The 27,242-nt window shown below is 46.7% G+C and overlaps 1 long non-coding RNA gene across 3 annotated transcripts in view; it reads left to right on the plus strand.

Annotated features, from left to right (window-relative positions):
• The first annotated feature begins 2,686 nt into the window (after positions 1-2,686).
• LOC130517525 (uncharacterized) overlaps positions 2,687-27,242 on the plus strand; it is a 52,760-nt gene continuing 28,204 nt past the window's right edge. For all 3 annotated transcript variants that reach the window (XR_008947739.1, XR_008947738.1, XR_008947740.1), the window contains exons 1-2: positions 2,687-3,015; positions 3,119-3,338. This is a non-coding gene — a long non-coding RNA (uncharacterized LOC130517525). The remainder of the gene's footprint in view (positions 3,016-3,118; positions 3,339-27,242) is intronic.

Raw genomic sequence — 27,242 nt, forward strand, 5'->3', positions numbered from 1 at the left:
AGCCCGCTTCTGCTCGCTCCTTCTTCTCTTTTCTTCCCTTTTTTCTGCGGACATTTACACACGCCGTTCTCCGAGACTGCTGGGCGGCGGCGGAGTTTTACCAGATGAAGAGTCGTGTTTTATTTTCTACTCGGACCTCCTCTGAGATCTTTGGTATGCCAGGAAAGCTTTTCATTAACCCCGGCCGTGGGTCCGTCTAATCAAACGCAGCTCTCACACCGTCATGGCTGTACCCCTGACGTCTTATCAGGCTTAATTAAACACACGGAGCCAACTCCTCTGACCCCTGTTTTACCTGCTGCCACGTTCCTCCACTGATGAAGCATGTCTTTGTATAGGATGACACACTTTGAGAATATAGATGTTCCGACATGTTGAAGTAGTCTGAAAACACTCTTTTGTCTCGATTCCCTAAAGTGAGTTGCACGAACAAGTCCTCTCCCCAACCTCTCAACCTGGTGAAATCAATTCATCACATTAGAGCGCAAACAGTGTCATCATTAACGCATTGCTTCATTTGTAATCAGCCTGGAGATCTCCCCCCGAATTTCCAATCCTGTCCTTCAGCATTCTTTGCAGGGCTCTCCAGGCTGACATGTCTGTGCTCTACCTTCAGCGCTGGTTCTGAAGGTAGCAGCGGTGTTGTTTTTGCTTACTGTAATGACTTTAAAGTCAAATGGAGCCTTAGTTGGGCGCAGCGTGCACCGGTGTGCTGACTCTTCTTTGAACAAGTAGGAAATTGAATTTCATGCCGATAAACGTCGGCGTGAGGCCATCAGAGTGCAGATCCGGCCTGATTTCTCCGTATCAAAGCTCCGGCATTGCTCTTAACAGGACAGTTTAGGTGAAGCCGTCAGCCTGTCAGCACGCACACGCGCATCCATGAATATCTCAGATTTTATGCCGTTTTCTCCCCCGTTCAGTCGGCTCGCCTCGTCTATCTGTTTTCCCAGAAATCCTCTTTTTTTCCTCCCCCTTTTCTCCACAGAAAGGGTGGCTGACTCGCTCAAAGTTGATCTATATGAGTTTTTGAAATATGGGCCAGGACACAAAATGGGTCACGGGCCCCCTTTACTGGCTCTTTGTGTGAGAGTGTTTAGATTAGCCGGGGTCACGGGGCCAGAGTGATTTTATTCAAATTAGGCCCAGAGCTCACAAAAGCTCGGCAACATACGTTTTTATGGCGAAAGCGTTTTATTTCAGCAGATATCGCCTCACTGTTGCATAATGTCGGCGGTGGCGGGCCGCTCGCATGGACAAGACAATGTTTTGTTGTGATTTTTCAGTAAATTCTCCCAGTTTAAACACACTAAGTATGATTGATTAGTTGCAGAGTGAGCAGGCGTAGATCACTATTATTAGTCTGGGAATGGAGCGGCTTTTAGCCTGAACGCTAATGCACGGAGACGCACGGGGCCCAGATTTCACAATTTGCGCTTTCTTGTAAAAGTTTGACTAAAGGTTGCGTAATTGGATCAATTCAAGCGCACGGCCCTGCTCAAAGTGAATGAATAAATTCATAAGTTGGTGCTTCCATCGTTGGGTCATTCAGCTCTGCCTTTGACATGTGTATGTTATTCTGAGAGTGAGGAGGGGTGGCGGGGCTGGGTGGGGGGGTGGCCTTTGTGCAACTTGTAAATTATAAGAGGAAGCCTTCCATCTAGTGCAGCCATAAGGGAATACAGAGAGGGAGGCAGCGGCAGCAAATCGAGAGCGGTGATTTCCAAAATGGCTGGGCTATTGAATGACAATAGCCAGGCCTCTCTGCCTGTCTCTCCGTCTTTCACTGCTGCAGACTAAAAAAAACAAAACTAACACAATAAAGCAGACGCAGAAAATTACCAAATGTGATTTATTCTGATTTGAACAAATCATTTGTGATTTAAATCTGGCAGCAGAGATAGCCAACCGCCCCGTCTCCCCTCCGACTTTTGCACGTTATTATTTTACGTGCACGCTGATTCTCTCCTTTATTTATTTCTGCTTGAAGGGAGCATTTAGATAATTAAAAAAAAGGAGGAAATACACTTGTCAAAGACGCTATTAAAATGGATATAATCTTGTTGTACTGCAGAAGTAAAGACAGATGGAATCAAAGGATTTCACCCAATATTAATTTTACTTTCATGCCTCAACCGTATCTCACAGTCAGCAAGCGTCCTCAACCTTCAAGGAAGGGGAGCGTTTTTTCCAATAAATAATTCAGCAGCGATAGCCGGCTCTAATGCCTACACGAAGGAATCTCTCGGTTACAGCCATCCTGGGAGAACGCCAGTCCAGGAGCATATTTGATAAACAAACACGAGGCACGACAAGCTCGCGTTTCACCCGCGTCTTCGCCGAGAGGAAAGGATTCGAAGACAGAGGGTGAAACAACATCCTTTCTGTGGGCGAAGCTGCAGGGGTCAGGGGTGGGTTATCGCCGTGAGAGTGAGTCATCCAGTTGCATCGCCGCCGCCGCCGCCACTGATTTATGGTCCAGGTTCGAGGGGTCGTAATTTGAATGTTTCTCTTTAGAATTGTGTGAGGTTTCCGTTGGGGACGCAGCCCCGTTTAATGATGCTGCGGCACGGCGGGAAGGAGACGACAACACACAAACAGGCAGGTGACTCGGCGGCGGGACGGCGCGGCGTCTGTGTGTTGAGACGTGCTTTTCAAACATGTTTTGTGCGTTTGCTTCCAGGACCGGGCCGAGACGCTATCGCAGTCTTTCATCGACCACATGTTGGCTTGGACTGGAAACACGATCCAGACTCGATTCCTTTCACCCGGCCCTTGGCCACGTGAGCGCGCGCCTGTGCAACATCTTCTCACGGAAGTCTTCTTGTCATTCATTACAAAGCGTCGCCGCTCCAGCCTCAGACACGGACGCCTTTCTGCAGCATTACAGCTGATTTCAGGACAAACATGACCCCCACAACTTCGGAGGCTTTACTTTACTGTCAGCTTTTCAAAGCGAGCCCTTACTTCCCCCATAGAAGCCGGTGTGCCTTCAGACAAGCACCCAGCCCATCTGTGCGTCGGCTGCACGGCTCCATACATGAAATATTCAAAGTCCAGTGAAAATTGATCTGCAAATCTGAAGTCTGTTTCTCTCTCTCCCTCTCCTCTGGAGCAGGTCCCCACGGAGCTGCACTGAAGAAGCTTGCAATATCACGTAACGGTGAGATGACCAAGTTCAGGGCCTGCACGGCTGCTGCAGCTCAGCGTTAGAGCCTTGGATCAATGGAATACTGTTGGGGATACAGCGGACCACACCCACACGCCGACCAAACCCGCTCATTGGATATCGTATGGACGTCTTGACCACTGCCGTGGCTCTCATGCAAATGGAGGAGGTAATTTCAGTCCTTTAAGTGAAATTTGATTTGTGTTGAGAGCTCTTGTTACTTTTTCTTAATGTAAAATGGTTTTGATTAATAGTGTGGGAGTCCGTGGAGAAATGTTATCAAGTGTAGCAGTCAAATGAATATCTCTTCCACTGGATTAGCGCTGCTACTGTTTGCCATTTGAGGCAGAACAGCTGCGATCTTCAATACGTCCCACTTGGACACACACATTTATATGACACTTATTCCTTTCCACCTCTCAAAGCCTCTCTTGAATGCTCTGCTGCAACCAAGGAGGAGCTTTGTTTTCAGCTTTGGACGGCTAACACCGAAACAAGCAATTCCGCACGCTACTATTTTAAAGAGCGACAGCATGTCACACCTAAAACAAACAATTCACTTTTAAGGTCTTATACTACAATATTTAATAATTGCCAGACGAGGCAAAAAGCTACCCATGGATTTCAATAGCTAAGTTAGATCTTTTACTCAATAAATGAAAATATATAGAATGAATGTGCATGTATAGGTAGGAAGCACGCCCTTCCCCACAGCCAGCGCTGTCCAATGAGTGTACCGGCCCGATCTATTCAGTCCAAAAAGGAGAATATAACATAAAGTAGGACACACCCTATAAACTAAAAATACAAGCACACAAAGACGCTTATCAGTAAAAGGGCCTTTACTATTGTATCCACATACCCTGTCGCTGGTACGTGCTCCTCTAAATGTCTTCGACACTTCACCTCACCTACTCGGAGCGGCGGCGGCTCTGCGCCCTGACAAAATGAAAAACAATCTGAGGAAGCAGGGAACAATCCGAGGCAGGCTCCAGCGGGCTGCCATAAAAAAGAGGGGCTGCCTCTCCAGCCTCTCTCCCTCATGCCTTCAGCTTTAACTCTATGGGCTGATGAAAGATCAATGGGCCGGCTGGGCCGCCGCCGCCGCCGCCACTGCCGCCGCCGCGCCTGCTGTCCGCCGCTGTGCCGAGAAGAGAGCCAATTACAAAACACCAGAAGCAAATCGGGGGAAGAATGCGAAAAACTTTGGCCTTTACAAATGCTAACTCGATTATTAGTAAAATGGTTTGTCGAGTGTGTGCGCGCGTGTGTGTGTGTGTCTGTGTATTTGTAATGTACACACTGTACAAATAGGATCAAATAAAGTATATGCTGTAAATTTACACAGATTATAGCACATTAAAATACACTCTCACCTTGGAGCTGTTAGCACAATGGAGATCTAACATGAGCAGTTTAGCTTATTACAACTATTATCAAATGTTAGCAGCATGACATTAGCTTGTATTTCCTCTATTCTGATATCAGAGAGCACTGCATATTTGAAACATGAATGACAAGATCAACATATTATTGCGTATATAGAATAACAAAATTGTGCAAATATGCAGCATTTATTTAGATTACAGTATGTAGATTACAGTACGTCTCCTTGTTTTGTGTTGAAAATGTAAAATTTTTTTTTTGTGTCCAGCCCAGAACATTCCTACATCCTCTTCTCCACTACCTGACACCCTAACACCCCCTTAACCCCCCTAGATTCAGGATCTGTACCAGCTAACCAGACCTTTGGTAATGGGGGTTGGCGCTCGGGGTTCGGGGCAAACACGAAGCAGCAGACTAACAAATCAAGTTAAGTCCCCGCTGCCACGGCTGGCAGCACACTCAAAGGGGAGCCGGTGCCCTGCCAGGGAGGGTGCACCCATTTTCCCAGGGAGGGGGTGAGGGCAGCACGAAGGGGAGGCCTGGCCCTTATCGAGGCTGGATCACAGACACCTCCGCCCCTCCTGGCAGGAATGCACACAGTCCCTGTGGGAGGAGAGGGAGGGGGCATAAAAGAGGAGGAGGAGGAGGAGGAGGAGGAAACAGGCAGACATTAAAGAGGGGAAGTAAGAAGGGAAAGAAAAGAGTGAGTGAGAGAAAGTGAGTGACTGAAGCAGACACACACACACACACACACACACACAGAAAGACCTGCATGCCCAGTTTAGGGGAGGGCGTGTCCCTAAACACACTCACACACAAAGACACACCAATCACGGCACTCAACACACTCTCATTGGAGAGTGCAGAGGGAAAACAAACAGGGCATTAGGCCGCTTAAATACCATTCCAACCACGCATTCATTATCTCACTGCAGTCGCAGCTTTGCTGCGGTGTGTGTCGCTGATGACAGCCGAGGAAGGATTGGAACGGCACCAAAGTGGGTCCACATCAAAGTGGAAAGTGAGCGTCTTTGGCGCTGGAGCGTCAGAGTCGTTGAGTTTAAAGTCAGATTAAAGGAAACGTGCAGGGAGCGTCTGAAAATGTCTGTGCATTTAAAAAACCCAAAAGCATTGAATTAAAAAAAACCAACAACAACAGAGAATGTGGTTTTATACCGTGGCTGAACGAGGACGATATTTGAAAGCTCTCGAGAACAACATTGGGATTTTTCTTTCTTTTCTTTCTTTTGCACGCCATCTTCAAACTCAAGGTGGCGTCCAGGTGAGACAACACATCATGTCAGGTGCAGATTGAGTTTTCAGGGGTTCATTTCCAGTTCATCCATAAGCATTCCATGCAGTCTTTACCCCCCCTCCCCATGCTCTCTTTGGTCCTTCGGTTCTTTCTTCTGTCCCTTTGAAATGTTAATACAAACAGTTTTCCCTCTGCTCTCGACGCGGCTCACGTCTCTGTTCCAAACGAGCCGGTGAGCTCTGAGAGACGTTCGGCGTGCTTTGCTGAACGCCTGGGAGCAAAACTGTCATCGGCGAGTTATGAACGACACCACAGCGTATTCAGAGGAACTTATTATTCCCACAATGGAGCAACGGCCGGAGGAGACTGGTGGCGCTCGTCTTTGCAGGAATCTGCCGTCTCGTGAGCGAAGTTCAACATAAAATGAAGAGCGGCGTTTTAGCTGAGTAACTAAACTGACCTGAAATAGAAGGAAGAAGAACGTGACCTGAACAAAAGAATGTTTTTAGCAGCGTAAAAGCTCTGTGGAGCGTTTAATACTTTCCTGTAACCCTGCAGCATTTCCATAAATGCCATTCATCTCTGTATTCTGGGAAATATTCCCATCACCACAACACTCCCAGAGCAGTTCCATCTGTTTGTCTAAGCAAAGTGGCAGCGGCTAACTTATTGCTAGCACATGTGACCGGGTGAGCGTCTGCGTGTGCCACGACATATCACACGGCATCTTTTTTTGCCGATCCAGGTTCCTTCCTTCATTAATGCAGCCCCACGCCAGGCGCTTGCCTCAGCGCTGGCGGGATGCGAACACATGGCCGCAGTCCGAAGGCCGCCGATTGTCTTGTCCTCTGCTGCTCTTTCACATTAGCTTCCAGAGGAAGGGAAGGGGCGCTGGAGCTGCCGTGGTGAGGGGCTTCAAAGGGTTTGGGACATCAGTCATGAGTAAACACAGGGCAGAACATGGTCAATGGTGGGACCTATCGTCTAATTGCTCCTCTGGGGCGACTTAAGCTTTAATTTCAGAGGTGCTGAAAGTCGGACTTTAAGGAGGGCGCCACGTCCTTAAGATCTTTTTCTTCCTCTGTTTTATTTTTTTTTAGACACAGAGGAAATTGCAAAAAGCAGAAATTGAATTAAATCGAGCAAACACTAAACTAAAATGAAATAGGTGAAAATTCATCAACGCGACCCCGAGACGGTGTCCATCAGGGCGGACTTATCATGTGACACGGCTGGCGGTAACTCCAGTCCACTTCCATATTGATGTCCGCCTCTCCTTGTCTCTCCATCAGCAATATATTTAATGGTCACATTCGGTGCCTATTCAGCAGGAGAAAAAGGAGAGCAAGGTAAACATGCCAACCTGAGGGTGCAGGACATCCGTCTTGTAGCCTGAAATAACTGCTTGCATTTAATGAGACGCGTGTAAGTCGAGAGGCCGCGGAGTCGTTGGGTTCCAGCGCCGAAATAACCGACAGTCAGTGAACCTCTCAGAGCCGGGGTCCTCGCCATTTTCAGTGCACGCTGGCGATCTGCAATTATCAGTCAGGAGGCTCTTTTGAGAAAGCGCACGTTTAATGACTTGATCCATTGTGATTAGAGTGCTTTATTGACGGTGTGGTTGCAAATGTCTGACTCAAGGGCGTCACGACATCACTTCCTCCTCGTATCGGGGCCTCTCGCCGCTTTTTTCTGGCCTCTAGCTGTTCGATTTCTACACTCAGCGTCACGGAACTGCAGGAATATATGGACAAAATCCTCTGCACGGTAGAAATTCAAGTCATAAAATTATTTGCAGCCCCTGGAACTGTTTGTGTTGGCCGCCCACCAGCACCATGCTCGGAGCGCACCACGAACTGGAGGTCAGAGGGGGGAACTGCCGCTGGTGCAGATGTGGCGCCTAATTGCAGCTCCCGCCATGCGGAAACTATTCCTCTCGACCGTTTCAAAGCATCGACAATAGGTGTCACCGCAAGGTTAAACCAACTTCAAAATCAAAGTCCCCTTTTTTCTTCCTCCCGACTGAATCCATCCTGTTGAAATGGATTTGGGTTTGTTCTGGTTTGGAGCCTTGTGTTCTTGAGGAAACAGACCAGTCGTGCTGTTCAATAATGGAGTTTTCTGGCTGCGTTTGGCACGAAACCTTGTAATAGTGTTTAATTTTCAGGAGGCTGGAAGATAATGGCGCCGTAGCTGAGTCTGGAAACAGTCCCCGCGTTTTTATCGGAACTGAAAACGGAGCTGATTACTTTATCTCGTGCCGATTTGGGCGCTTTCTGGGAAACTATTGATTGAGTCGATTGCAGTTTTTAATGGCGATTGTCGTTGGTAATTGAAACCTGGAGGAGAACGCTCACGGTTTCATATTTCTGCCCCGATAATGACGCAAACGACACAATCGCTGACGAGATTGCTGGCCGTGGAGCTGGACTGCTGAGGCGGAGGGAGAAACAACCAGAAGCTTGTCAGTGGATCCAGAGTGCTGCGAGCAACACCAACAGCAGTTAAGCGTTTAAAGCCAGACGAGATGACTTCATGGAGACATAACTGGTGGACAGCTGAGTAAAGAACAGAGAGTTCTTATCATCAGACAGACGTGATGGATCAAAGGCTGTGAAAAAAGGTTCTGGTGTACAGCAAAGCATCAAACACAAACCAGAGGCTCGTGTGTGTGTGTGTGTGTGTGTGTATATGGGGCCATTTTCCTAAAAACAGAAAGCAAGCTGTGTACTTCTTTTTTTTTTTAGTTCCATAATTACATCTAAGGTCCCAGAGAATGTATACATTTTTTTTCTGTACGTACTGGAGCGGTTTAGCCGTTTTGCTTAACTCTTTGCTTCCACACCATGTATGTGGTTCTATACCCGTCGGGTTCATCCGGCTGACAGAAAAGCTTGTTTTTCATCCCCTTTTTCAGTATTTTCACTTCAGGTCCATTTTGAGGTAGCTGAGACAGTGAAAGACAAATGGCATTTGTGTTTGTGAATGTGTTGGTGCACTCGTGGGTGTGTGTGTGTAAATGTGTGTGTGTGTGTGTGCAGCACTATGTCTGGCCGGCCATGGCCACATCTGTTTGTCATGTTAGCACTTAAGCGCCTGCAGGAGCCACAATACTAAGTGGAGACAGAGTCCTTTCTCTCGCTCTCTCCATCCTCCCTTTCTCCTAATTACATTTGTTCATTAATTCATTTTCTGCCTACTTCTCTTTCTTGTTTATGTTCTTGCTTCGGTGTGCTTTTGCTCCCCAGCCCAGCAGACAGTGACCTTTAAGGAGATGCCAAAAGACGCTGTAAGACAATGTTACCCCTTCACCCTGTCACCATACAGACACAGACCTTCATGCACACGCACACAGGAGAGGAGAGAGAGAGAGAGAGGGAGAGAGAGAGAGAGACCAGTCACATCTTGGCCCTTTTGTATCCCCTCAGGCCATCTCCTTCAGAGGCTAATGGAGTTAGCCTAATGTCTGCACAGCGCCAGCCATAAAACTGATTTGAGGCTAAAGGCTTGGTGCCGAGACCACCACTCTGCCTAAAAAAGAGAGATGTGAGTGAGATGTTAAAAGAGAGAGAGAGAGAGTGTGTGTTTCTTTAGAGGAGAAGAGGTTGGGCAGGCTGGTGTAACTAAGGCAACTGCAGGCAATCTAATTGGTATTGACATCCTTGTCTCGGAGGAAATTTGACATCTAAGGGCAAATCATTCTATTTAGTCGCCTGAATAGTCTCCAAGGCGGGGCCTGAGGAGCACAATCACGCTGTAGCGTTGTCCTGGTCCTCATGTCTGGGCCAGCGCTGCCACGCAGCAATCGATCCTAATGTGATCGGGGGGAGAGGAGGAGGATAAACGGTATGGGGAGGGAAAAATGACAATAAAATCAAAAGCTCTGTTGGGGTAATATTTAACAAGCGGGAGTACAATCGGGGCAGCCGGTAATGCACTTGCAGGGCTGTAGCATGGTTAATGTAAAGGAAAAGCCGGGAGTAATGGCTCTTCGGCCAAGGTGGCCAGGTTTCAAAGAAATCTGCTTGCTTTAGCTAAAAGAATGCCAGGCGTGGCCGCCAAAGACCTTCATTCTGTTAGAGCATCAAATATGGCCCCTCACTCAGGACACACAGACAGCCTGATTTTATTATCCTCACTCCCCTGAGAAACTCATCCCATCCCTCTTTTTGTTTGTGTGACTGACCATCAGCGGGAGGGACCGGAGTGGGGTTGTCCATCAAAAGACACATGCTGTCTGTTTTGGGGTCACGCTGGAGTAAAGCGTACAAATTTGTGCCTCCACGTTACAGGCTCTGGAACCGTGCATCGCTTCTACAGGCGAAATAAAGGACAACTTCAGCGAGGCTCAGAATTTTCTGCCTCTCTTCCAGTGTGCCATGCTTAATTTGAAACAATGTGCACGCAATGAAAAAATGGCAAAGGACAATATGCAAAATTCCGACTTGTTGTCGGCTATTTGGCTTGATTTGGGTACTTTTAACAAGCGTGAGTGAGTGCTAGCATTGTGAATCATGAAGCTTCCAGCTTGTTTCCATCATCCCCAATCATTCAGCGCATTGACGTAGCACCCGGCTGAGCCAGAAAAAAGGCTGATAAACCTGGAAAAGTTCAACGATACAAATATAGGCCGGCACGGTGGGTCAGAATGGGACGTTTTGATGTTAAACTGCACAGTTTGGGCTTTTAAAAAAAGAACATAAATATATATTTTCTACTTAATTCTGCTGCTCACCACCTCTCCCTGTCAGGGTGACCTGAACCTGAGCTTATTCCAAGGAGAAACAGCTACTCCTGGAGATCCTCAGAACAGTTCTTTTCCTCTTTCCCTTTAAAAACGTTGTCCATGTCCTCAAAAATGATTAAAACCATCAACGTCACCTTATGTTTAGACTTTTTCTACACAAATGGCCCCAAATTGTTGTCTGAAACCCAACGTTGCGCAACTCTGCAAATCCTTTTTCATTGTGTTTGTGTTTTTTACTGTATGAAATGTTCTTTAAACACAGCCTTGATGATTTGTCACAGACCCATCTGTAATTCAGTGAGCGCGTCTCCTTATCATAGTGATACAGATTAAACTGGATCAGGGGGATCCATGCTGGTGTCACAGTTTCCACATCTCCCTCCCTTATGTGTCAGCTCTGATATGTTATCGCTATAAAAAAAAACCAAAAACTAAAAAATGGCCAGGAGAAAGGCTTCTTCTTTCTTTTTTTTATCATTATCTTTTATTGGTGCTACTTTGGTTGTACAGCTTACAAATCTATATTCTCAAGGTCGTTGTAAAGAGATATGAGGTTGAGAGTTTAATTGCAAATTAGGGATTAAGTGACTTGATTTATTTTTGGTGCCTGACTTAATCAAATCTAATAAAAATGCAAGTTGACTGGAGGCCTCGCACAGTTGTGCCTCTGTGGGCACAAAAGTTAAGGGTGTAAAGTCTGCGGTTGTGTGTGTGTGTGTGTATGGGTGTGTGTGGGTGCTGGCAGGCATTCTTAGATGCTTGTGTGCACGTGTGTGGGGGCGTGCGCATGGATACATGTGTACATGTTTGTGTGCCATCTGCGAGGCAGAAACAGAGAGGGAGATTGTCTGAGTGTCTAAGTATATGACGAGGGGGCATTGGGCCGAGGGCCGCGGATATCAGTCCCGGATACTCAAGTCATAAACGTGTGTGTCGGGGCCCCGTGGCTGTTCCAGCCCTGGTGCCTGATGTTATCAGAGTGAAAGATGGCCGCTCCAGCGAGGAGTACAGAGGCATTCCTGTATTACTGGAGCTGGTGGCAGGCCCGTAGCTGTGGCAGAGGGCGTGGAGGCTCAGAGCGGGGGGCTGCCACGTTACGGGATGAGATGTCGGAACGTTTACAGCAGGGTGTTGCTCGCTGGGCAATAGCTGGAGCTGGGGCCGGGCGTTTTATTCCACCTGAGTGTTATCAGCTTTGATTAATAATTGATAAGGTGGGATCCGGTGATTCATCAATCACTCTGAGCAATGGACTTTTCCACTTCACATTCCAGAAACAAATGAGCTCCTCAGAATAAACAAACAACCTTCACAATGGGGGCTTTATTCTAAGGGTAAAGGGTTTCTGTATTTATGGAAAAATATTTCAGTTATAACATGTTATAACAGCTTTTTACGCGGTGTCATGTTGCAAAAGTTCCTCAACTGGGAACATTACATTCATTGTTTGACACGTGAAAGGAAAATAGCCTCTTTTTATTTATTTTTTTAAATCTGTGTTTACAAAATCACATCACATTAACCATTATTTTGATAGCTAGCTTTTATTTTAATTTTAATCCTACCTGCGGTATTGCAAAACTTAAAAAGGTAGCAGCCTTTAAATGCAGAAAACAAAGAAGCCCTTTGCCACAAGGTGAATCCTAAACTCCGGTTGTTGAGGAGGAATATTTCAAGAAACAGTTTGTAAGGCCAAGAAGGCCTGTTTGACAGCTCGCGTCTTCAGCACCCTCTTCTCTTCATGTCCTCACTCGTTCTCCCCATCTCTGATCTCTGACCAGTAGCAGGCCTGTGAAGCCTCAGAGCAGGAGTCAGAGGTCTCCTGACAGGGCCCGCGTATCATCACAGGAGGGGGGCACCAGCTCCTCCAGGGCCTCAGTGTGCCAGCAATTGTCTCCTGGGCTGGATTAGTTTTTGTATCCAGTTTCAGTGGTTTATTCCCGTGGAGTCAAGTTCAGCGTGGCACTGAGGGCCAGCAGCGCTGCTGAGAGCCCTGTGATTTATGCATTGCTGAGTGAGAGCAGCAGGTTCAAGTCAGGGGTCTGTGGGCAGGGTACTATAAGTTTATGTATGTTTGGATGTGAGCACAAGAAAGACAATATGAGTCACTGTTGCTCCCTGAAAACACAAGTGTGTGTGTGTGCATATCTGAGGAGCGACACGAGGACAGGCCCAAAGCTCCCCGCAGGGCGCCTCGCTCCATTTGCCTCAGAGGGCCTCCATTTGTTTGATGGTGAGCCTGTCTGGAAGACTTTTTTTCAGACTGTAAAAATAATTGCAGGTTCAGAGAGGCGGAGCCATGCGTTTATAGTCAGTGGTGATTGGCTGAAAAGGCAAACAGACTCATGAGATCACAAGATAGACTCTGACATGTATTTTTGTGCAGTTTGGCTCTCCTGTGACACCAGAAACTGTGAATTAAGGCTGTATAGACTCTCCAAGAGGTCGCAGTTGAATGGCCTACATGAGCGTGAGGTCACTTCCTCCCTGTGTGCTGCCTCACTATTTCTCAACACGGAACCGTGGACCTCTGCCAACAGCAACAGACCAACAAGTCTGCGGATTTTAACGACACTCAACGAATCCTCCGAAAACAATAAAAACTTTTTCTAATAATGTTTAACGGGCAAAAACATTAAGTGCGCCTGATTTCCTCACTACTTGCCATTTCTCTTCTTTTCTTCTTAAAAGTTTAAAACCACAGAGAACAATCTGTTCCGATCCCACCGAAAATCAATGGAAGGACGCTTAACGCAGCCTGACCTTACGCAATCTTCACCCCCCCCCCCCCCCCCCCCCCATATCCATATTCCTTTGAAATACGAAGATGGAGCCATGTTTATTCTCGATGGTGCGCTGAGATATTTCAAAAATGGGGCATCTGTCTTGTGGCCTGTTCAACCATCTGGATCAGAAGGGACAGCTAGACGATGTTAATGCACTTCGTGATGAGAAAGGAGGATGACACCTTTGACCTTCCCTAGCCTTTGACCCCTGCAGCCGAAATGGAGCCACTGATGCTATGGGTTTCCTATATCTAACATATGCTGGCCGCTCCGATACTTTAAAAGAAATTCCTCATTCGCTGCACACTGTTTATATAGCCGGTCCCCTGTGTTGTAAACAGCCGGGTTGTAAGAAAACAGATATTTATTTCACGGGCTTTCTATTTGATTAGAATTGGCACGCATATTTTAAACGATGCTGCGCCCATTACCAGAAATACTAATGTATTTTTGGCTAAAAACCTGCACACACAAGTTTGGAGTTGAACTTTCTTTGTGTACTGCGCCTTCTGTGATCAATCACGAACACATTTCGCCCATCCGACAGAGTTTCAGTTACATATCGCACAAACACAGACCCACAGGCCGCGTAAGCAGATCCGGCCCTAAATCAGGGCTGCACTCCCAGGAACCGCCACTAGAGCGACAGCACGGATAAAAACCTCCCCCTTCTCTGAAGCCTCTGCCTATTTCAGTAGCCGTTTCTTACTGCTTTGGCATTTACATGCTCTTTCCCCTGGGCTGTCACCAGGGAGCAAGAGGTGGCTGAAGTCCAGGGCCGGTGGGCTTGTATTGGGGTATTAATGTGGATCCCTTTATGTGCTAAGCTGTAGTAGCTGAGCCCCTGTCAATAGAAGCCAACAGGGGAATGACAGATCACTCTTTCCACGCTGAGATTTAATTAGAAATTAGAGAGCACGTCACCTCTGACCCCCAGTCCTATACGTTTGTTGTTTAAAAGATGTTTGGGACATGGGACCAGAAGCCTCGGCTTGATGTGGAATAATGATGCTCCAATAAAACAGACGTGACGGGGAAATCCATGGAAATAAATCATTCGTGGGACCCCAGCATGCACATAAATTCCCAATGACGCAACTAGTACACACATGTTCGCATATCAAAGGGAAACATATTCTAAAGATGAATAAATAAAAATGTAATTCATGTCAGGCAATAATCTTGTCCAATCACAGCACAGTGCAGAGAACACGAGCTATTCCTAACTTTAATTTACATGTTGTGATGAAAAGTATTGTAGGATTGAACTAATACGGGGGCCGTTTCTCTTGTATTCATTCAGATACTGACCACATCAACGCCTTCACCACAGAGCTCAGAGCTGTCCGCGGTACGTTTCCAGCCGCCTCGCCAGTCCTGTGTGCTAAACATTGACCTTGTGACCTCTGCTCATGACCCCTGACCTGTGATGTTGACCCCTTGTCCAGGGGGATGGGGCCCTTATATATCTCAACTGGCCGTTTCCATTGACTACCTGCCAGGCACCTGCTCTGAGAAATGAAGCCAAGGCGAATGCCTCTCCTGGGAGCCTTACAGGCTGAGCAGACAACAAGGCCTGGCCTCAGCCCTGCATCTGAATAGGCTTTGAGTGGTCCTGGTAAACCAATCTCCCTAATTATCTATTGAAAGAACATTCTTTTTCCTTGCCCGGTCATTACCTTGATTTCAATTGCCGAAAAGTAACATGGAAGAGCTAAAAAGAAAAGAAAGGGGGCGGGAGAGGACGTGGAAAATACATGCATGCATGTATGTGCACGCGCGTGCACAGTCGAGGGACACGCAGAACCCTCGACAGGCCGCGTCTTCTAGGTTTCATTATGGTTAATTGTAGGTCAGAGGGAGCAGATTTGGGATATAAATCCTTGATATGGGCGCAGGTCACAGCGATGGGGAGGAATTAAGCATGAACATATGGCCTTCAGCTGCATTTTGATGCATTAGTAACTGCTGTTAGGCCACATCATTACACTGTCAGGCCATAAAGACAGCAATATGAGGACATTTTTCAAAAGGAAAGCCAAAACTATGTATGAGGCCATTTAGCACAAGGTTTAGAAAATATAAATAAAAGCAACAAAAAGCTAATTTAAGGAGCTTTTGAAAAATCCCATGTGGGAGCTTCAAATTCACCCAGGCAGCGAGAAAATATGATTAATACATGTTCGCTTTGTGTCAACCAGAATGGTTTTGTGTATTATAATGAACTTGAAGTCCCGGGCCCAGTAACCAATCGCTGCTTTTCAGCATGTTTGCTTGGATTCATTGCACATTTGCTAAATTACATTATCCAAACACAGACCTTTTCTTGCTCTAATTACATCAGATGATAATTGACCACATCTCAGAAACAAAGAGCCGACCACTTGAGACCTTTTCATGCCTCCCCGTAAAGAGTTTAATCTGGAGTTTTTAAGAGAATAATCGCTGCCTGTGTGCATCTGTTACCATAAGGCCGTCTCCATGCTGCTCCGCTGGGTCAAGAGCACGGAGATAGTCTCTCGAGAGTCGGCTCTCTGGGCTCTTGGGCTCTTCTCAGGAAGCACTCAGGGTTTGCATGCAGTCGCCATGTACGTATTGGGGTTGATAAGAGGGAGCAGAGTTGCCCTTTGAAACCAAATATAGAGCGTGACAGGCAGCATTTGGGGTGAGCTTGGTGCACATAATGTCTCTGCTCTGTGCCTATTAGTCCTCTGGTGTTGGGTGAGTTATTTGCTACTCTGTAGCTTGAAGTGCTGTAACATGAAGGAGGACAACAACATGGATGCATATCCCCCTGCGTTAGCAACAATATCTGTATAAAGCCTGATTTTGACATCTCTGTACCAGTGAGATAATAAATCTAAAACAAAGTATCACTGAACTGACCTGTCTAAAAGGACCGTGCTGTAAATGAATAAAGCTAGATTACCTTTACTAACTTGTTTATTCTTCCATCACTGTAAGAGACAGCAAACGACATGTTGAGATAAGGACGCTCTTTTTTTTTTTTCTTCTTTTTTTTCCCTCAATTACGTGTCTCTTAAGTGCTGCTGTAGCCTGCAATCTTCAGACATCCTCTCATAAAACCCTACATTGTGGTCTTTGAACCTCTCTGAATATCTGTCTATCTTAAGTTGTATAATCTCCACCAGTCTGTCTGCTGGAGCAGGACGGACTCCACATCTCCCCCGGGCCTCAGACACTGACTGGAGCCTCAACTGTCCACACACTGTCTGCACACACACACACACACACACACACACACACACACACACACACACACACACACACACACACACACACACACATCCGAGTGGTTATTCACCACAAAAGTCTTCATTGCTCTGATTTAGAGAAATATGTGTTTAATTTAGATTACATTGATTTATCCCATATTTCCACAGGATGTGTGAGGGGTGTGTGAGGGAGGGCCACTCTGCAGGTCATCCATGTGCACACATCCCAACCAGAAGTTCTTACTTCTACTCTAATCACTTGTCAAATTAAAATACACAGCGGCAACAGCTTTTTATACATAAACACCAGTCAGTCACACAACAAAGTTAATGTGGCCACACAGATATGTTGTGCATGACAGACCAGATCTGCGGTGGTTACGTATCTACCAGAACGTCATGGTTAACCTCAACCTAAACCTTTGAAAAGATTTATGCAAAACTGTATTGCAAAAAAAAAAAAAAAAAACCTTCACACCAGATTAAAGTTTATAATCAGCTTAATCAGCATCGCATGAACTTGCAGAGGCTACCGGCCGACTCCCACAGTGCACATCAAACCGCGCTGCATCTGTACGACACCAGTCTTTACACGAGCGCCTGTGGTCGCAGTTGATCTACAGTTACCTCTGACATCTGCTCAGGACCTCTGAACTCCCACCAGAAGCTGGCTGCCAGGCTGCAATGGCTGATTGTTGTGGTCAAAATAACAGAAGTATGCGCTGTGATGTGCAGATATTCCCAACAGCTGCGACCAGACTCGCAGCCCGAGTGTGGTTCCTGTCAGGAACAATAAGCACTGCTGGCTGCAGCTTCACCCCTCTTATAGCTCTTTCTTATGGGGCCTTAAGGCTCCTGTCCAACTGTACCAACACCATACAGCAACAGTGCTGACATCAAACAGCCCAGACTACAGTCAAATGCCTGGTTCAGCCGCATGTGTGTTAATATTTCCTTACATACAGCTTTCCCACACACACATACATATGTTCAGACACTCTTAGGAGTCCATTGATCTGAGGATTAGATCCCATCAGCCCGAATAAGATCTCTGAAGACAGCGCTTTCCCAGGCAAGTCATTCATCTTTCAGACCAGGACCACTTCAAGACCCTGGGAGAGGTCCATGGTTCTGAGGTCAGCGACGGAGGCGGGGGATTATTCTGGGGACGAGATCACAGGATCTAAGCGTCGCTGTTGTCAATCAGACGCGGGGCAAAAGGCGGCTGGAGAACACTGAGGCAGAAAGATCTTTTGAGAATCTTTTGTCTTCGAGACCAGAAGAGTCACATTATGCTTCAAAACGCTCAAAGTTGTCAGTGCTAACCACTTCACAAGTGCTAATCGTTCGCAGGAACTGTGAAATCGCTTTTCCATCGCTGACCGTGCACATCTGCGCTTGCATTCTTTCTCAAAACATGGATGGATGGATGGATGGATGGATGGATGGATGGATGGATGAAAAAGGATTTAGAATGTTTTTTCCATAAATTCTCAAAGGAATACAACAAATTCTCTAACTTTTTCATGCTCTGACGGAGCTGTAATTAAACCCACTCATCTGTGGCCATATTTCAAACTGGTCCAGCAGCAAAACAGCATCACAAATTACAACAAAAAAAAAAACTCGACAAAGATTAACTTTCATGGAGCAATAAGTCAGTATTCGATGGCTAAACACTTCCATGTTTTACATCACATCCCGGCAGCTGCTCCACAATAAATGCATTCCTGTAATCTCTTAAAAAAACGCGTGTCAGCGTGCGCTCGCCGCTTGGAAGCAGCTTGATTGATTCGTTTAAAGGACACGTTCACTTGACGGATTTGTTCAGGGCTCGCGGTTCAAGAATCTGACTTCCATGGTCAATATATTTTCATGGAAGGCCTGGAACTGGCTAATTTAGATATGGTGCGGCGCATCCCATCAGTCACTGGCTGCAGGAGCGGCCTCTGAAAACGCACCAATGCGAGCGCTACCACCAGGAAAAGCTGGGGGGTGGGGCTGCGAGGTGAGTGATGACACCGGCGGTTTAATCCCACCGACATCTGCTTCTAATCTGCAACATGAAGAAGACACTCTCGCGACCCCGTACCTGCCCCCAGCCATCCTCCACTGCCCCTCATCCTGCTCCGGCCCGCTCTCCCATTTGAACCCGAATCAAACCTTGGATCACGTTACCAATGGTTTCAACCGCAGCTTCCAATCAAATATACAAAAGAGTCCGTATTTATCCGACTCCGCTGCTGTCATCTGGGCCTCCACCAGGCAGGAATTTCACTCCCGGCCTGCTTGTTTTCCGTTGGCTCGTTTCCTTTTCGTCAATGATTAAAAGGTAATGGCGACGCATTTGCCGATAACTCTCATTTTTTCCAGTAAACGTCGCGCCAGCATCACCTTCAAAGAAAGGAAAGTCGCCCGTTGATGACAACATAATCAGAAGTGCTGACAGTTCCTTAAAACCACCTTCATTTCCACTGCGTCCCTTCAGTGGAACTGGGATGGAACGGAGCGGGCGAAGCGAGCTCATGGGATTGTGGGGAGCGTGGATATTTGTCCAGCATGTGGGGGACTTTCCCGTGGAGGAAGATTGCCTCGCCAGGGGAAAGTATTTATCCGGGAGTAATTGAAATAGAAATAACACAGCAGCCGAACCCTTGGCCCCGAGCGGATGAGCAAAAAGGGGAAGTGAGTGATTGAAACATGGCTGCAATTTGTTTTAACTGGCTGTAGCAATAAGCATGGCAGAGCGCTCTCTCTCTCTCTCTCTCTCTCTCTCTCTCTCTCTCTCTCTCTCTCTCTGCATGGTGGCTGTAAATCTGCAGCCCTGCACAAGTATCGTCAGTTCATAACCTTTCGTCTTTCTTCTGCTCTCTCCCTCCCTTACGCCTCCCAGGGGTACATTTAGCTGGGGAATTGGAGCTTTTCTTCCCTTTATTTGGCTGCCTCGTCACCGGCAAACCGTCTTTTCCTCTCTCGCTCTCTGACTTGTTGTTTCACACTCACACTCGCCTTGACCCGTGCTGTGCAGGACCCCTCGCCATTAGCACGCAGGCCGGCCGTGGGAGGACAAGGACGCGCCGCAGCGATACATTAGAGAATCACTTCCTCCTCTCAGTCAACTGTGGTTCTGCAGAGTCATATAATTCTTTCATCAGCTGAGGTTTCTGTCTGCAACACATATTGAAATGTATTGTGGAACATTCAGTTTCTATGTAATGACCTGTCTGTCCATTGTGCCGTTTGCAGAGCATTAGGATACAAATATGAAATAAAATCATATATTAAGCTCTTTCTCCCTCTATTCATGTAAAATATACATCCCTCCCTATTACTTCCAGATTAGTTCAGAATAATCCAATCCTCAAATTATTTTAAACATTTGCTCTGATCTATGAAAGCCTGTCAAACCAGCCATGCTTTCCATATTAACTTTAACTTAATAAAGGTGTCACACTGATGGGAATGGGTGTTATTTTCAGTTTAAAACATTTGCATATTAGAGTTACAGTTAAGGGATGAATATCTGTGTAAATAGATCTATTTTTTTTTTACAAACTTGCCCTATGGTTGTGTGTGAAGTTATGTGCAAATGTTTGAGCGGATCTTTCTGTTCACACCTCTGGTTCAAGGCCTCCACCCCCCCCCCCTCCCTCTGTCTCTCTCTCACTGTCTCTCTCTCCACTTTCCCACCTCTCTATCTAATTTTCCTTTTCCTGAGTCCTTCCTTTCGGTGGAGATTTTGCAGCCCAGCGCTGCGGCGTGTGCAGGTTGGCGCGCCGCCTGCGTCCGAGGTGCGAGCCTCTGGTTCGCTGGAGCAGGTCAGCACTCCGGGTTTACACAGGGGGGAAAGGCGTTAATGCTACATGCTTGAAAGAAGTACAAGATGTCTTCACTTCAGCACTAACAGGCACCCTGGGTAAAAGCTGGAACTAATCTGAAGTGTGTGTGTGTGTGTGTGTGTGTGCGCGTGCACGTGTGTGCATGACAGGGTAACGAGACGAATGCGAATGCTGTAAATATGGTCAACATTTGTGCAGTTCCGAGAAGTTTTCTTCTATTTTTAGAGGATTGGCAGCTTCGGTTTGTAGAAGGCCGTTTATTAAGCCTTTTAACCCCATAAAATAGCACAGATTAACATTTTAATGACAGATTCTGTTGACCTTGGTCACAGGATTGTTTTGTATCCATTTTAACTGAAGTTTAAAGCTGGTTGGAGCTCTTCTCTGATCACTTTCCATGAGGCTTTTTTTTCATGCATGAGCAACGCCATGCATCGATCTTTGCAGATAAATATGTGCTCTGTAAAATGAGTCACTGCTTTTGAAGTGGCGAGGGCGTTATCATCCGCCGCGAAGAATAAACTTGTTACACATTTAGTTCAGCAAAAGTTGAGCCGGGTCACGGCGCTGGAAATGAACGAAAACACATTTGTGAGCAGATCAATTTTTACAACCTTTGCGTGTTTATTAGATATTCTGCAGGCTAATGCAATGAACCGGCTAAAGCCGATATCGCGCGCCACAAAGGGTGGTGGAACAATTCCAAGAGGAATGTCACCTCTGCACACCAGGCACGGACACTACGCAAGGAGGGAGCTTTGAAATCCGAGTGGGCTGTTTACGAGTAAATATGTTTGATTAAACCAACACAGTACAGGAAATGTCGCAGCGCCTGCCTCTGCACTTTATTCCAGAGACACGAACAGACCCGTTTAGCATCCAGAACGAACATACACACAAACACAGTCACACGCACGTCGTTCTCCCATCTACAGCCAGGGGAAGTAATGAAAACAAATGGCAGAGTTCTATTCCCACTGGGATGTGAGGAGGAACTTAGTCATCAAGCTAATTTTATTCTTGTCTGGCCCAGAGACTCCATTTCCTCTGGGTGTTTTTACAAATGCCGGGCTGCACCACGCCATCGGCCAGTGATGGATATGAGGGCCTGATGGCCGGATGGCAGATGCTGGCCCTGTAACTCAAGCTCCAAACACACACTGATGACCCCCCCCCCCCGCCCCCCCCATGAGTGTTCCTCACCCGATGAAATATTGCTGCTTGTGTGCAAATGCAAATCTCTGCCTTCCTAACAAACCCTAACATCACAAATGTTAATGCATATTTACACTTTTAGGATCTCGTGTGTTCCTGATGAATAGAAACTATGACTGTTGGTGAAATGTAAACATATTATATCAATACAAGAATGTATTGAAGCAAATACAGTTCAAATTAAAGAGTAAAAACTACACATTTAAAGAAAACAAATTCCTAGTAGACATTTTTTTTATATGTCTAAATATCGTCTTAAATACCAGCGTCAGACTCATCCCAGTAAATCAAAAATGGTGCTGATGCCACTGTTTTAAGTATAAAGAAAACAAAGAAATAATGTACTGTGGCTGTTTATCTCACATTAACATTCAACAGCATGTTAACATATATATTTTTTCCACAGATTCGGCATAATAGATGCTCATACCTCATATGAAAAGGCTCTCTGGAACGGCCTGCTTCATCTTTATAAGCTTGAGGATAAATAATAAATGCTAAAAAGTCTAATTTCGCCTGAAGTCACGGTTCAAGAGGGACACACATGTCACAATGCTTTACCAAGTTAGCCGGATTAGCTGGATCAGAATTACATCTTTCCATCCGCACTCACACCAAAGTCCCACTCTGCACAGCTGGGAGCAGAGGGCACTTGGGACAAACCAGAAAGGAAGCCAAATGGCCTCCTGTTACGCTGCCTCCTTTACCAGCTTGAAGCCTTCATTCCATCGCAGCCTGCATGGATTATTCAGTGACTGTACCCTTTTAGTCTTGGCTGTGGCCCACAACCGCAAAAAGAACCTTATTGTTGTTGATTTGTTAGTATGCGACGACTTTCAGCGGCGAAGGAGAACATTAAAAAGCAATTAATACGCCGACGTGCGAAGGAGCGGAGGAGTCGCCGGGCCCCCGGCGGGACCGGCGTTATCTGCGGCGTGACCTGGAAACGCTAAAAAAACATGGAAAAGATGGCTTTTAGTGTGACTTCTGCTCATCTCTGCAGACGGATGAGTGACGGGAGGGAGGACGACACAAACAAAGGCCGTTTACAATCAGCATAATCAATGTGACATCAGCACAGCTAGATAATGGGGGGGGCAGAGCGGAGCACAAGAAGCTCTTTTTAATAAAACTACAACCTGTCCTTTCACAATTATGCATTCTTGATCTTTCCCTGTAAGAATATATTTTTTTCCAGGCTTTTACCACCCGTCAAAGAAGCCTTATAACCACGGCGGGGTATCAGCGGCGCCCACTTTAAAAGCAATCAAGTATGCATTTAAATTTCAAGCCGACAGTTTGGGCGCACTCTGGGCGTTTTATGGTAAAGAAAGTGCTGCTCCTTCTGCTTCTCTTCATGTGATACCCACGGCTCATCTTAAAACCAGGAAACCTGGCTGGAGATTAAAGCTTTCTTGAATTACTCGGCCCAAGCCGACATGAAACGGCCGACAAAGCGGAATTATTCCTTCTATGAAAGCGCGCATCTTCACATTTATTAGCGGTGTCTGCGTTTGTCCGAAGGCTTGAGCCTTTTTTTGCTCGGTTCAAAAGGAACTTTACCAGCTTTCAACACGTGCACAATAAGGGGGGGGGGGGGGGGTCGTGCAGAAGAAAGCAGCGTGATTTCTGAAGTGCCTCATGTCCAAAGTAATTTGCTACAGTAATGTTGTTTTTTTTTACACAACTCCTCAACAGGAGATTTTCTTTGCACGTTTGTCATTGAAAGACCTAAACACACACACACACTCTCGCCGAGAGGTGTTTGCGAATTTCTGCTGCCCCTGAACAACTTTATCTTCACAATCATTTGGTTCAAGGCTAGAGAAGGAAGAGGGTCCGTGTGTTTCCAGAGGGGAGCACTCAAACCTCGCACAACAAAGGTAAATGCGCCCGGCAACAACGGGAGGCTGATGGCCCAACCTTGGCCTGAACACCATGGCAACCGTACACATACTTTGGAGTCAATCGTGTTTATTTAAAAAATAAAAATAAAAATCGAATCTTAAAAATGCTAATCTGCATCTGCCCATTGAGAACCTGTCTTTGCTCCTTAAATATATCTCGACATGTGTGTGATGGTACCTCCGTAATGACTTTTTCATGCGTTCATCGTCGGGGGCCTGTTGGGTTTTATCTGGGCCGTGTTTTACTTTGAAGCACATGATCCTCAGTCATTTCTGCCATTTAGGGCTTATTGTGTCATGGAGCAGGTCAGAGAGAGGCCAGCGCCCGCTGCTCTTCCTGCTCCAGTCCATTCGTCTTCATCTGCCTCGTCCCCCTCTGATGTTAGCTGCTAAAGAAGCGGCGGACGTGAGTGAGGGAGGGGAGTGGCAGTCAGACAGACAGTGCCAAGCAGGGCTGAATCAATTAAGGCACATCAAATCAAGAATTTGTGAACGCTGAAAGTGACAAATATTGGCCGAGGCGGGCAAAGCTGTCACGGCTTTGACATAGCTTACCCCCAATCATCATCATCAGGGTTGTCATCATCGTCATCGTCATCTCGCCCCGGCCTGTCATGCCGGCGATGGCGGCGCACGCTCCTGGTGCGGAAGAATTGAAATCTGAACCCGGCTTCACCACCTAACTGAATTTAACCCGACTGGTGGAGCCAGATTTAATGATTTTGTCCAACACAAACACAACACATTTGCCTGAGAAATGATGATGATGATGTTAAGCTACCCAGGAAACTAGTCGTAGCATGGTGGCGGTGTTAGCGTTAGCATGCATGACAAAAGCACTGTGCTGCCTCAACCGATACTGAGCTTGTTCCCTCTTCAAAGGCCGTATAGAGATGCTTTTCAGAAAGATAATTAGGATTAAGTATTAAATTGCACTCTTGACTTTAAATTTTAGCTGTAACATATATTTAAATCACAGGCTCTGTTGAAATTGGATCCACGTATATTAGACCCCCGCTCGTTTAAATCATAACTGTCCTCCGTGCTGGGTCTTGTTTCTAATAAAATCAGTTTTTTCTCCTTTCTCTCTCTCTCTCTCTCTCTCTCTCTCCCTCTCTTTTTAACAGCAGCCCCACTAAAATGCATCCTCCCCAGATGCCCCAAGGGTCAGTCCTGAATCAAAAGAGAATTTAAAAGGAAAATTCTGTGTAAAATGGAAGGATACAATAAATCACGCCAGGCGTGTGGAACCAGGCAAACCGCTGAACTCAAAGTATCGCACGTTACAACTTTAGTGGGAGTTATCAACCCTGTCCTGCCCCCAGTCCCCCCCCCTTACTACTGCAGGTCAGCCCGGAGTCATCAGCTGGCATGCACATATGTCCAACACCTCCTTCTGTCCACTGATTCTCCCCTGCCCCCCCAACGCCCCTGTCACTGTTCCCGTCGCTTCTGTCAGCCCTGGTGCACGTAAACATGTTGCGACCACTCGATACGCTAGCGCGGGGATTTGGGGATGAACATTACCGTGTTTAGATGAAGGAACATCTGGTGAGGGGAAAGGTTACAGTATAGGGATACCACCAGAGCCCTGCGCAGAATTCCTTCCATCAGATAAATCAAGGCAGCAAGTCTCTGTGAAACTGGAGGGGCTGGGGAGGGATGAGAGAGAGGGGAGGAGCGTTAACTCAATCCGGCCTGAGAGGAATGGAACACTCTGTCAGGGATCGGCGCCCCTTTTAACGGTGTTGTCTTTTAAAAAGTGGCACTGGTGTTTTTTTTAGATATCGATTCTGGAAAGATAGTTTGCTAATCCTGTGAACAACGGTTTCGTCGTGGAGGCTGAATTGTCAGAGATGGATTTTTTTTTTTATAAACATTTGGCACGGAAGCAACAATGGCGGCTTAAAGGGAGTCCGAAGGTATCGGTGTCTCTGGCGCCGCTACCGCAGCATTCAGAGCTCAGACCTGTGTCATTTTAATTGCTCCTCATTCATCAAATGCATTTATAAAAAAACAAGCTTTTTATTGCCTCAGTTGATTCTCTACAAAGTTGAACCAAAAATGTAGACATGTTCTAAAAACGCAGGTAGCTGGTTCGCTGGTCCAGTTCCATCAGATAAAACCTCCTAACAACCCGTCCCGGCCCTGCTGAGCGCCGGTCAACAGCGTGCCCAAGGTCTCCTTTGTCGAATGCTGATTCCAACAAGTCATCAAAAAATCCCTCCCTCCATCCATCCATCCCTTCCACCCCCTGCCAGCCCTCGTTCCCCCGTCACGTCTAGTATAACAGAGATGTGAGGCAGGCATGAGTAAAGCACATGTCAGGAGACGTAAGGGCTTCTGTGGTGGCCGATGAGATGAAGCTGTCAGAGGAAATGCTGTCATCGCCGACACCCAAGTATCAAGGGCATCTTTTGTGTCTTCTCCTCCTCTGCGCCTGTCGCCGTTGCCTCGCTTAATTACGCTGCTTGTAGGCCGCTACTGCCATTGTCGGGGGTTTGACGTGGCTGCACTGTTGGCGTGCGCGGAGCCAAGTTTTGACACGGTGCCCTGGAGACTGCGCCGCGTTGTTTTGATGGGCTGTTGAAGGCTTGGGTGCGGAGGCCAGTGAGCGAGGATTAAGAAAGGGGGCTCTGTGGGCTGTTTTTGCTAGGAAAAACCCTCCGATATGGGTCTGGGGTGGACGTGTATTTTAGTATGTTTTGGTAACTCACAGGCCTTCCACTTCCCAGCAGGCTATTGAACACAGTTGTCACACTCAAGATATAACTCCTGCCTGCTGACTACCTCCTAAATCAAGATGATCTACTCAAGCTTCAGAATGTAAGAGTCAGGTCCTGCTCAGGTTTCCTGCTCCCGTATGGCTATAAAGCCACGGTTCGGGTTTATTACTAAATGCCGGAGCATTAAGTGCATTGAAAAGAGAAAGTGGTGGAGCGATCGAGCATTAACCTTCACGCATTGCTTGGATTTTATTTCTCAGAACTGCAGCAGAAGCGCTGGTCGACATCGGACGCATGCCTCACGCTCCTGATTGACCAGGAAGTAGTTGACAGCTTCTGTGCCCTGGCCTGCTGCTAATTTCTCAACTTCCTTCCTGCTAGCCTAGCTTAGCATCAATCAACTCTCCCCACTCGCAACGCTAGTGCAAACTAATTTCCTTAATGCTGATTGTACTGTAAACCAACCCTCCTCACCCGCTCTGGCTCATGTTCCGTTTTGCTGGTTCATTCCCTCGCTCTTTCCTTCCACGGCTTCCTCTGGTCTTGACAACGCCATGAATCAACCTCTGAATGCTGCTTAACCAACAGATGACTGACAATGTCTCCTATGGATTCTGCCTCTATTTTTTCCCAATTACCAGCTATTGCTCTGTCCATGTGTCATTTAATGCTCAAACTCTGGCTTGTTTTGCTTCCTTTTCTTCGCTGAGATGCATGCAGATTTACTGTAAACACAATTTAAATCAGGCAGATCTGGAGGATTTTGACATAACATGGCTTTTAAATCTAGTCATACAGAATACAGCGTGGTGACTGAGAGATTCCTGCTTCCTGTTATTAGCCATGAGAAATTCCTGACATGTTTCCCAAGTCTTGGCGTCAGCATCAACTCCAGGGGAGGTTAGCTATTTCTCACCTTTATTGAATATGCACTCCCTGCTCCCAGGAACTGTGCCAGAGCATGAGTGTTTACATG

Source organism: Takifugu flavidus, chromosome 20 (assembly GCF_003711565.1).
Source record: "Takifugu flavidus isolate HTHZ2018 chromosome 20, ASM371156v2, whole genome shotgun sequence".
Classification (NCBI taxonomy): Eukaryota; Metazoa; Chordata; class Actinopteri; order Tetraodontiformes; family Tetraodontidae; genus Takifugu; species Takifugu flavidus.